The sequence below is a fragment of the Anomaloglossus baeobatrachus genome, chromosome 2 (genome assembly GCF_048569485.1).
Source record: "Anomaloglossus baeobatrachus isolate aAnoBae1 chromosome 2, aAnoBae1.hap1, whole genome shotgun sequence".
Lineage (NCBI taxonomy): Eukaryota > Metazoa > Chordata > Amphibia > Anura > Aromobatidae > Anomaloglossus > Anomaloglossus baeobatrachus.
This window is the reverse complement of record NC_134354.1, coordinates 133,939,927-133,953,200: the sequence shown is the minus strand read 5'-3', so window position 1 is coordinate 133,953,200 and position 13,274 is coordinate 133,939,927. Positions and strand designations below refer to the sequence as shown.

The 13,274-nt window shown below is 45.4% G+C and overlaps 1 protein-coding gene across 1 annotated transcript in view; it reads right to left on the bottom strand.

The window, feature by feature from the left end:
- SMTNL2 (smoothelin like 2) overlaps positions 1 to 13,274 on the bottom strand; it is a 176,473-nt gene that overhangs the window by 43,343 nt on the left and 119,856 nt on the right. The gene's annotated exons all lie outside the window — the stretch shown is intronic.

Genomic DNA, 13,274 nt, shown 5'->3' with positions numbered 1-13,274 from the left:
GTACTAACATGCTGTTTAATGCCCATTGCCAACGTCATCATTGGCAGTGATGAACGTACCTGTGTCCGTTGCACCGCCTCAAAACACTGGGCATAGGGTCAGTGCGCATGATCAGAGGTCCCCAGCACTTCCAGTCATTGGGTGCGGTGGCAGCAAAGGTAAGCCATGCCTCTAACGCTGCGCATTCATTAGCAAGTTAGCACACCCACAGGGGCCTGCTTACATGCTAAAGGGGCTGACTAAGCAAAGGAAACTAACACCCTTGCGACTAGTTGCTGGCCTCATTAGCATATAATGAAGGTTTCTAAAGATCTCTATCTATGCTGCTAGATACAGAGACAGTTAGGCAGTGATTAGCAATATCCACCCAGAACTGCTTGTGGTTCTGCATGCATATTGCACCCGAGAGGTTCCCTTTAAAATAAAAAAATAAAAAAACGTCAACCAAAATATTGAGAAAATGGCAGATAAAAATAAGCAATTCTTGAAGTCTTGTACTTAAAAAATGGATTATGGGGGCGTGGCTAGACATGGCCGTGTAGAGACGTGCAGCTCCTGAGCTCCGCTGCAGAATTCCACGATCCACCGGCATCCCCACACCAAAATGGTGCGCACCGCTGCCAAGAAGGCCCGGTCCCGCTCTGCTGCCCGCCCGACGTCCCCACAGCCTACTATGGAGGCTTACCTCACCAGTCCGGGGAGTGAAAAATCTGGGGCCTCCATGCGTCCTGCCCAGGGACCAGATTATCCAGCTGAATCCGCCGCGGCGGAGAGTGGGACCCGGGCACCAGAGGAAACGGGAAGCACCCCAGCGCAGACCTGGAGGAATGGGACCGGAGCGATCGGGACCCCCATACCGGAGGTGGAGAGGCCTGGCGCGGCGGCGGCGCCATTCCAAGATGGCCGCCACAGCAGCTCCCCAGCCAAGACGGACAGTGTAAGCAGGCCCCAGACCCTGCAGCTGCAGCAGCTGACAAGCGGCGACCAGGCCGCACAAGAGGGAGGGGGAGGACTATGCTTGAAACACCAGTCGCCTCTGCCCCTGATTGAAAATCCGGAGCCACAGAAGGGAATAGCTGGAGTCTGTCCAGGCCCCCCCTCCACCCCAGACTACGATCCCAATAGGGGTGGAAACACAGAGCCCGGGGTCTCACAGAGAGCTGGGGACGCTTGCCCCCAACATATGGGAGAGGAAGATGGGGAGTCCCCCACGCAGAAAGAGGAGGCTGTCATGCAAGAAGTGTTGCAGAGGGAGGAGGCAGCATCAAGCTCCCCAGCCAGATGGTCCACTGGCTCATCATGGGCAGACAGTCCCCCCGCCAAGCACCCGGCCACACCTGAGAGGCATCCCACCTTGCTTCCAGAGGGCCCTGACACTCAAATGGTACCTCACGCCCCAATCATGATCGCAACTCCGAGAGAGGGGAGACCACAAATATACAGGCCACAATCAAGCTTCCATACCTCCCATGTGGCCTTCTCGCCGACTACAGGGGGTGAGGATAGGCCGGCCTCCCTGGCGGACCTCCGAGCATTCATGCAGGCGATACCTACCAAAAGTGACATCGCGGCTCTAGCAAACCAAGTTGTTGCGGAATGCAAACTGGAATTTGCCCGATTCAGAGCGGAACTCTCATCTCTAACAGATAGAGTGGATACGGTTTCCACGATACAAGAAAATAATTCTACCTCTATCCATGCCTTACAAGCTACAGTGACAGAACACGCCAAACAATTGTTCTCCCTTCAGCAAAATATGGACGATCTAGAGAACCGCAATAGGAGAAACAATCTCCGTGTCAGAGGATTGCCAGAATCTATTGCTTCCGTGGTTGTACCATCGGTGCTCACCACAATTTTCAACAAGCTGCTCGGGCGCCCGCCAGGCGTCAGAATAGAGTTGGACAGAGCTCATAGAGCACTTCGCCCTTTCAATCCGGAGGACCCCCACCCAAGAGATGTTATCTGCCGGGTCCATTTCTACGCTCTCAAGGAGGCGATCCTACTGGCGAGTAGGAAAAAAGCTGACCTCTCCTATAATGGGACCCCTATTAGAATCTTATCGGACCTTTCTCGCCATACACTAGCTCAAAGAGCGGCCCTCAAACCTCTATTAGATGTTTTAAAGGATAAAGAGATCCAGTTCCGATGGGGATTCCCTTTCTCCCTCTCGGTCCGCCAGGGCTCGAAATACTTCACCCTCCGTACACCCAAGGACTTGCCCTCTTTTACTTCGGGCCTTGGCTTGCCGCCGATTCTTCTCCCCCAGTGGCCTAACACGCTGCTCCGCCCATGGGGTATGGGGCTACGCACAGGTCCTCTCGAGAGCCCCTCCACAAATCGGCAATCTGTGGGACTACCGCGGAGAGAGGAGAGATTCCGGGGCAAGAGACGCCCACATCTGAGCCGCAGTAGTCCGGACCGCGCCTGAAGGAACCTCTCTAAGATATCTATAGTACAGGATATTGATTCACATGGGATGCCGATGGTTTCATACCATGCTAATGTTATTTGTCTCGCTATATTCATGCTCAATTGGAAAGGAGTTGTCTTTTGGTTATGTCTGACCAGATTCTCCCCCCAATAGGTTGGAAGCCCCTGCCCCGCCGGTGTGCGGCGGACATGCTCCCGTTGTTTGTATTAACTTGCTTAGTGTTAAGTGTGGAGGCTCTCCCTCTGCTTTTGTTTTGTTCCTCTGAATCGTCTCCCTTCCTCTTTTCTCTCTTTTTCCTAATCTTTCTCTGTACTAGACCTCGCCATGGGGACCGTCCACCAAAACTGCAACCCTGCCCTCCTTCCATTGCAACATCCGGATTCCCTTCTAAATGGCAGACCTGAATATTACATCCTTCAACGTGAAGGGTTTCAACACCCCAGAGAAACGGGCCCAGATCCTTTATCACCTGCACAAGCGTAAGGTACACCTGATCTGCCTCCAGGAGACGCACTTTAAAACTAACCACACCCCAAAGATCAAAAACAAATACTACACCACATGGTTTCTTGCCAACAATCCAGAGACACGCTCAAAGGGGGTGGCGATAGGGATACACAAATCACTCCCTCACCAAGTATTGGACGTTAAAATAGATGAGGCAGCACGTTATATTGTCTTATCATTATCTCTTAGTGGACAGGATTTTACTATAATTAATGCGTACGCACCCAATCAGAACCAAGACTGCTTTGTCGCCGGATTAGTACGTTCGGCCCTCCCTTTGGTTAGGGGCTCAGTGGTTCTCTGTGGGGACCTAAACATCACGCTCGATCCGGCTATGGATAACTCCAAGGGTCGGTCAAGCCTCTCCTATGCACTAATTAAACGAGTTAAAAAATCTTTATTACAGCTCCAACTGTATGATGCGTGGCGCATACAGCACCCCTCGGACAGGGATTACAGCTTTTACTCACACTCGCAGGACTCGTACAGCCGCTTAGATTATATCCTGGTTCAGCATAATGTATTATCTTGGCTGTCCCATACCGGGATTGGAAACATCCTTTGGTCGGATCACGCTCCAGTGTTCTGTTCCATGCATGTTCCATCCATGGCAAAGACGGCAGGATCCTGGCGGCTTAACGAGTCACTGCTTTTGGATGAATAAATCGTATAGACCTGGCTCACTATATATATTCGGGTGCTCTGGAGAAACAATCAACTCAACTCCAAAATTATCCCCGGCACTCCAAGAAGAAAGAAAACAATGTCTGGGTATCTTTGATGTTTTTTATTGTGTAATAGTCTTATCTCAACGTTTGACAGGCTGTCTCCTCCCGGATGAGATTGGCGCTGTACCTATACGGTAGCCACTGAAACTCTTTATCTCTATTGGACAGCTTTGACATGTGATCTTCTACCCTGGTAATATACCTTTACATGATTTCCTTAAGACTTTGACTGGCTGACCCCGACTTTCAATCGTTTAGTCACAGTGCTCACACGCACCAATCATTCTCTCCTTTTGAGTGGTGACTCGTATCGCTCCTTTTCGAGTAGTGTTCATATATTGACTCCTCTGCCTCATAGTCTGATATATTCTCTTGATAAAGGTCAAGGTGTGACCGAAACGTTGAGATAAGACTATTACACAATAAAAAAACATCAAAGATACCCAGACATTGTTTGCTTTCTTCTTGGAGTGCTGGGGATAATTTTGGAGTTGCTTTTGGATGAAGGCTGCACTTCAGACATTTGCACCTCTATCACAAATTTTGTGGGGGACCACGCATCAGACACCACTGCGCCTGTGTTTAAGTGGGAGGCCCTGAAATGTGTCCTTCGTGGGACTCTCCTTAAACACGGCTCTCGAATTAAAAAAAATAGGGCACAAGCCATCAAAGACGCTCTTCAAAAAGTCACAACACTTGAACTCCTCCATAAACGTGCTCTGGCGGCCTCGACACTCCAAGCACTTCTAAGAGCGAGGTTGGAGGTTAGGAAATTACTGGACTCCTCATATAGTCACATTATTCAATTGGGCAGGAGCAAATTCTACGAGTTCGGCGACAACAAAGGCAAAATGCTAGCCAACGCATTACGTGCCAAAAGGGCAACAAACCTGATTTCACATATTCAGGACTCATCGGGTGGCCTGGTTCATACTACCCCTGAGATTTCAAATGTCTTTCATAAATATTATTCTAGGTTGTACAATCTACCCCCTCCTAGGGTGTCCCCCAACGCCTCAACGGATGCCCCCCCTTCCCCCTTTAAAAAACTGAATAGTGCCATATTAGAAAATCTTGAGGCCCCGTTCACGATAGAAGAATTATTGCAGGTTATCCAGAGCGCTCCTGGCAATAAAAGTCCAGGTCCGGACGGGCTAACAGCAAAATTCTATAAATCCTTTTCGACCCTACTTGCGCCTCTGATGTTGGAGTCTTTTAATTCAATTTCAGACACCACCCTCTTTCCAACAGACTCTACAGCGGCGCACATTACAGTCATTCCCAAAGTGGGCAAGGACCCGGGCGTTTGCGGTAGCTATAGACCGATTTCCCTGCTCAATGTAGATATTAAGTGCTATGCTAAACTTATTGCCAACAGGCTCAATCCTCTCCTTCCGGATCTGATCCACCTAGACCAGGTTGGGTTTGTCCCGGGACGAGAGCCTAGAGACAATACCCTTAAAACTCTAGATATTATTCAATTTGCTCGCAACCGAGGGATACCATTGATGATCCTGTCCTTAGATGCCGAGAAGGCCTTCGACAGGATTTCATGGGAGTCACTCGCCCAAACATTAAATCACCTGCAGCTGGGCCCAAACCTAACGGCTAAAATACTTGCACTGTACCATACCCCGTCGGCGCGTATAAAAATCAATGGCACCTTATCGGACACTGTCACCATCCACAACGGGACGAGACAGGGATGCCCCTTATCCCCTCTTCTATACATCCTAGTGATGGAGCATCTCATGGCGGCCCTGCGAGCCAACCCGGACATCCACGGGATCAAGATAGCGAACCATGAATATAAATGCTCGGCTTTCGCCGATTACCTCTTAGTTTATCTCACTAACCCGCTTGAGGCACTCCCATCCCTGATGTCAGAGTTGGATAGCTTTGGAAGATGGTCCAATTTCCGGATAAACCTTGACAAATCAGAGGCTTTGAATATCTCCCTTCCTCCAAATCTAGTTTCTTGCCTACAATCCAAACACCCTTTTAAGTGGCCACAAAACAATAGTATCCGATATCTGGGTATCACCATCCCATCTGACCTGTCCAAACTGTTTTCACTTAACTTCCAACAATTTCTTATCAAATTAGAGAGGTATCTAGCCACCTGGCATCAGGGGGTGGTGTCCTGGTTTGGTAGGGTGGGTGCCCTCAAAATGACAGTCCTGCCTCGCTTATTATACCTCCTGCAGACGGTACCCGTCCACATCCCTGCGTCATATTGGTACAAAATTCAACAATTATTTATCCAGTTTGTCTGGGCCAAGGGCCGACCCAGAATACGAGGTAGTGTTCTGACCAGACCAAAGGACGCGGGAGGGCTGGGACTGCCGAAAGTATCACCTAGCAGTGGCCCATGCCCGTGTCCTGGACCTGTTGGATAATGAGGGGTCTAAACTATGGGTGCGTTTGGCCCATGATCTATGCTCTCTGTCGGCGTCAACTCTGCCTTGGACGTGGCCACGGCTGAACCGTCGCAAACTTGTGGTGGGGTACAGTGTCGAGCAGACTCTGCACACCATACATGCCCCTGGTAGGAAATGCGATTTGATTCGTGCATATGGACCGCTGATGCCGGTGACCGATAGTCCGGATTTTCTTCCGGGTGCCTCTGTCACTCGCTTCCTGGAAGGAACTAAACGGACGCCTCTTCGGCTCATCCATATTGCCCCACAGGGACGGACACTACCACTCTCTATAATTTTGGGGAAGAAACCCCAAAAACTACGCCACAATTTCGAGTACGCCCAACTCCAGCATTTTATTACATCACTCACACAGACGCACGAGCTTTCACTCTCTCCATCCCCTTATGAGGCCATGTGTACAACAACGACTGCCCCGAATCACAACATTTCAGTTATATACAAATTGCTGGTCTCCGGGGGCTTGGATGATCTCCCCCCCTTTTGCGGAGCATGGGAGGGGGAACTCAACCAAACATTCTCTAGAGAACAATGGGGGCGGTGCTTCCACTTGTCACACAAGTCGGTGACTGCTACTAAGTCCCAAGAGACCAGTTATAAAGTTATATCACGATGGTATCGGGTCCCTTCCCTCCTGCATCGGTGGTGGCCTGAGACCCCAGATAATTGTTGGAGGAGCGGAAGCCAGGGGGGCACCATGACGCATATATGGTGGTCGTGCTTAGCCTTGCAGTCCTTCTGGGAGGGGGTGCTAGAGGCGATCAAAGAGGTTTCAGGAGCGATCGTGCCTAGACGCCCTGAGGCAGTTCTGCTCTACATGTTCCCTATGCCGCAGGCTGCGTACAAAAAATCTGTTCTGCGACACCTCCTACAGGCGGCCAAGACGGTTATACCCCGTCACTGGAAGAAGGCAGACTCTCCAACCCTAGAAGAGTGGATTAACGAGGTGAATGCAATATATCGGATGGAGAGGGTTCTGGCCCAGTCGCGGGGGGATGCAGAGTCTGTGATCACAAAATGGTCCCACTGGGAGTCTTATTTGGCAGGGTCTGGCTCAAACCCATGACATGACCCAAATCCCCTTTTTGATCGGAACCTTTTACCTCCTTACATAAACATGGCGGGCAGGTGAAGGCCCCATGGCACCCTCTTTCGATACTCTTTCTCCCTTTCTGTCTTCATTCCTTTCTCTTTCCACTCTCTGACCTTTCTTTTTAGGAGTTTCTTTTATGGTAAGTTTCCTTTAGGAGAGTGAGAGAAGGGTGGAAGGGGGAGTCTGTGCGCCAGGAGTTTTTTTAGGTGGTGTAGTGGATAATTGTCACAATATCGCCTATGTGCAATGCCCTCCAGCCCCCTCTCTCCCCTTCTTTCCTTTACTTGTTGGCCCTCATGGTCCTGGTTCTCACAGTTGTTATGCAACATGTATCTGTATGAAAACAAAATAAAAACAAAAAAGTGAGCCGGAGTATGAGATGGTATACATGGAGCTTGTGAGCTCATGTTCACACTGGCCATTAGACAAAGAGAAACCAAGGGAAAAATTGTGAAAACATACCCTGCTGTAACTAAATAAAAGCATAGTGCATATAAACATAGGGTACTTAGTAAACACTGTTTTTGATCAAAAAAAGCATAAAGCTATCCCACCAACGCCAAGGTGTACCCAGTTGGGATAGTACCTACACTCTCTAATATTAAAACCTTACCATGGGTCTAAAATAGGCCTCAATGTGGCTAAGGGCTGAGAGTGACCGGGTCCCAACAGGACACACACAGTCAGGGGGATTCACAGAATGAAATGTCCAGCTCACCAAGAGGGAGGGCCACACCCCATTTGTACTGAATACAAAAAAACTACATAAAAACAAAAAAGTGAGCCGGAGTATGAGATGGTATACATGGAGCTTGTGAGCTCATGTTCACACTGGCCATTAGACAAAGAGAAACCAAGGGGAAAAACTGTGAAAACATACCCTGCTGTAACTAAATAAAAGCATAGTGCATATAAACATAGGGTACTTAGTAAACACTGTTTTTGATCAAAAAAAGCATAAAGCTATCCCACCAACGCCAAGTATGTAGTTTTTTTGTATTCAGTACAAATGGGGTGTGGCCCTCCCTCTTGGTGAGCTGGACATTTCATTCTGTGAATCCCCCTGACTGTGTGTGTCCTGTTGGGACCCGGTCACTCTCAGCCCTTAGCCACATTGAGGCCTATTTTAGACCCATGGTAAGGTTTTAATATTAGAGAGTGTAGGTACTATCCCAACTGGGTACACCTTGGCGTTGGTGGGATAGCTTTATGCTTTTTTTGATCAAAAACAGTGTTTACTAAGTACCCTATGTTTATATGCACTATGCTTTTATTTAGTTACAGCAGGGTATGTTTTCACAATTTTTCCCTTGGTTTCTCTATGTATCTGTATGACCTGACCCGTTTTGTTGTCTTTTTTCATGAAATCCAATAAAACACTTAAATTACAAAAAAATGGATTATTTCATAGCTGGAAAATGATGCAGTTAGAACATACCCTTAAAGGGGACCTTTCACCAGATTTTGCATGTTAAACTGGCCATGTCATGCAACAGTGGCTGCAGAGCTGAACAAAACGTCTGTTTTAGTTTTTAATTTCCCATCTGCATTGCATTGAGATTAGCTTGAAAAGTTTAGGTTATAATTTATGATAAGGTCAATGAGGCATTAACAGAGATTCATCTCTCAGGACGTGACGTTGACCAAAAATAAGCAAGAGGAAGGAAGCAGTTGGAGTCCTGCAGGGGGAAAAAACCCCCAAACAACCAGGCCTACAGAAGGTCAGAAGAACGATCTTTCTCCTGTGAGACATGTAAAGACAGGCACATGCTCTCAGCCCTGCATCTACTGAATAGAGTACCAGAGAGCTGAGGGTGATTACAGACACTTCCAGCTTTTAGCTCATGGTAGTCGGTAGATAGGAGAGGACAGCAATGCTGCAAAGCTGAGTGTGATTGCAAACAAGTCTGCAACTGCAGCTCTCCTCTCACAGCCCTGTCAGCTCAGTTGTATCCCCCTTCACCCACACCGACTGCTGTGAAATGAAAGCTGGAGATGTTTGTAATCACTCTCAGCTCTGCTCTATACTACTACACAGTAAGTGCAGAGATCAAGGATGAGGATCAAGGATGAGCAGGGCTCTCTGTTACTACATCGCACAATGAAAATGTGGTACTCTGGGGGAAATTTAACCTTATTCCCCTCAGAAGCTGCTGGCTCTCAGTCATACGAGTGTGCCAGCACAGCTACAGTCACCGATCACAGCAGTGTGAGCTGCGGTAAGCACGCCTGACATTTTAATGTACAATATATGAATTTGGCTTTTAGGGGATGACTTGGAAGATTTTTTTTTTTTTTTTGAGTCTGTAACTAACTCAGTAATGACATTTTTGATAAAGGTAAATAATAGCCAAGTATGACCTATGATTATCTATATATTAATGATATGATCAATGCTATCATGTACATTACATTGTCCTCCTATTTTATGTAACTACACACAATAATAAGTTTAATGCTGCCATTATTGAAGGGCCGCATAAAAAAGGCCAAAGAATGGCAGCACTCCCATCTAGCGAGACATCTTACCCATTCTTCTTTACGGAAGCTCACAACCTGCTATACCCACTAGTTAGACTTCATTCTTGTAGTTTAATAATGTACGGCTATAATCTATATTCACGTTTATGCATGATAGAATATTAGTAAACTGTTTCCAATTTTGAATGGTCACAGAAAAACAATTTTTCAAGAACATAAAAACCACTCGTGTATAAAATGCAAAATAGGATGCAGTCTGCCAAAATATTCTAAGCATGTAGTCACAAGATTAATAACCAGGGAATATTTACCCAAGAGATAATCATCCTTGACTACTCCTGTACCTGTCTCTGAAAAATGTAGACATCACAAACCGTACAGAGCATGGATTCCATTGCCAAGAGGTACATTTTCTGACGTACAGTGCACTCTTAAATGTAAGATGAACGGATCAATGAGAACATGATTTAATGCAGACCCCCCCCCCGCAGCGCACTCAGTTGTTGAATCTGCTAGATCTATACATACAAAAATAGTTAAAAGCGATGAATGATCGCCGTCTGATACTATATCATGTGTCATAAACTTGAAAAGAGAAAGACAGTGAAGGCACATCCAATCCAGGAGATGAAGATTAAAATAGATTTTTTTATTCAGATCAGATTAAAAAAACATTCAAATGTCGCTGAACAGGACAAGCTGACGCGTTTTGCTGCTTACAGACACCCTTAGACTATGTGCCCACGGGAGAAACCTGCGGATTTATCTGTGGAAAATCCGCAGATTTTCTGCATTTTCCAGATAAATCCGCAGGTTTCAGCATGTACAGACACTCCCCGTGTTATCCTATGGGACATGGGGAGTGCTGTGTCCATGCTGCGGATATGTGCGCCTGCGGAACATGCTGCGGATTGCATGTCAATTCTTTCTGCGGAATTACCTGTGGAAATCCCAACTCTCCACTATGGAGACAGGGCCAGTACTTTCGCAGGTAAGCCGCATAAATGTCCGCAGGTTTATCGCAGCTATTTCGCTGTACTACTGCAGCTAAAAATAGCTGCGGATTCCGTCGAGCTGCTGCGGGAAACTTGCGGATATATCCGCAGGTGCAAACTCCCGTGGTAACATAGCCTTAGTCATATTCGTAGAAACCAGAAACGCGTCAGCTTATCCTGTTAGCATGTTATTAATATGATCTGATCAAAGTTTTTTTTTTTATTATAACCTTCATCTCCTGGACTGGATTTGCCTTCACCAGCTTTCTCTTTTCATGTTTATTAGAATGGATATGGCCCACCAGTGACTTTTTTTCACCTTCCCGGGACTCCACAGCATTTGAATTTTCATACTTTTTCTTTCCCTTTTTTCATGTTTATTTTCAATCAATTTGATCTATCCCTGTGTGACCATACAAACGCATAAGGTTTAGGAACAAGACCATATCAATGGATCTCATAATATGCTGGGTATATAAACGTCACAATGCACTGTCCAGATTTTTTTTGTAATTTCCAGGAGAGAATTCTGACAAATTTATGTTCAATAACAACAGGCAAAGTATGGATGATCGGTCTGGAAATATTTTTTTATTGACTTGCGAAAGCCACAATAAAACAACAAAAGACGGCCGAAATCTTGCCGGATCATGGCAGTCTGCTAAATTAGTGTATATGTGTGTATATGTATATATATATATATATATATATATATATATATATATATATATATATATATATATATATATATATATATATATATATATATATATATATATATATATATATATATATATATATATATATATATGTGCCTACAAGTAGTATTCAACCCCCTGCAGATTTAGCAGGTTTACACGTTCGGAATTAACTTGGCATTGTGACATTTGGACTGTAGATCAGCCTGGAAGTGTGAAATGCACTGCAGCAAAAAAGAATGTTATTTCTTTTTTTTTTTTTTTTAAATTGTGAAAAGTTTATTCAGGGGGTCATTTATTATTCAACCCCTCAAACCACAAGAATTCTGTTTGGTTCCCCTAAAGTATTAAGAAGTATTTCAGGCACAAAGAACAATGAGCTTCACATGTTTGGATTAATTATCTTTTTCCAGCCTTTTCTGACTAATTAAGACCCTCCCCAAACTTCTGAACAGCACTCATACTTGGTCAACATGGGAAAGACAAAGGAGCATTCCAAGGCCATCAGAGACAAGATCGTGGAGGGTCACAAGGCTGGCAAGGGGTACAAAACCCTTTCCAAGGATTTGGGCCTACCTGTCTCCACTGTTGGGAGCATCATCCGGAAGTGGAAGCCTTATGGAACTACTGTTAGCCTTCCACGGCCTGGACAGCCTTTGAAAGTTTCCTCCCGTGCCGAGGCCAGGCTTGTCCGAAGAGTCAAGGCTAACCCAAGGACAACAAGGAAGGAGCTCCGGGAAGATCTCATGGCAGTGGGGACATTGGTTTCAGTCAATACCATAAGTAACGTACTCCACCGCAATGGTCTCCGTTCCAGATGAGCCCGTAAGGTACCTTTACTTTCAAAGCGTCATGTCAAGGCTCGTCTACAGTTTGCTCATGATCACTTGAGGGACTATACATACACACACACACATATACACCCACACACGCATATATTATATTATATATATATATCTATATATATCTATATATATATATATCTATATATATATATATATATCTATATATATATATATCTATATATATATATATCTATATATATATATATCTATATATATATATATATATATATCTATATATATATATATATATATATATATATATATATATATAGATATATATGTGTATGTATATATATATATATATATATATATATATATATATATATACACACGTACATATATATGTGTGTGTGTGTATATATATGCATGTATGATATATATATATATATATATATATAAAATAAGAAAAAATAAATATCACTTGTCTTTATTAACTTGGGATTATGTGCAGAGTGTGGGAAATTTCAGCAGACTACAAGCTGCCATGTAACGTAGAATATAGTTTCTGAATAGGACACGTTACAACAGCGAGTAATTGGTGAGTGAATAGGTACTGGCAATTCAAGTATTCTACTGCCCTTCTGCATTATTAAAATTGTGCCTCTGATAAACGGAGAGATTTAGATACATTTTTCTAAGGGGGTTAACATTAAAGGGGATGTCCACTACTTGTCCCTGCTCATTCCCCTTGTTCACCCACCGTAAAAATAAATAAGCCTATACTCCCCTCCTGTGTGGTCATGGTTCCAGCGATGTCTGAAGCCATGTTCCCAGGGTTCACTTAACATTGTTATGACATGCGAGCCCAGTGACCAATCAGCACCCGGCGACTGTCTCTCCACCTCTGGACCTTTGAGCAGGATGTGAGCGCAGCGCTGACTTCCTGCTCAAATGTCCGAAGGCAGGGAGGAGGAAGCTGGCACTTATTGGTCGTGGGGCTCGCGTGTTATAATGTCACATAGACCCTGGGAACGTGATTTCTGACATCACTGGAACCGCATCCACACCGAAGGAGAGTATAGGCTTATTTTTCTGAGGCAAACAAAGGCAGT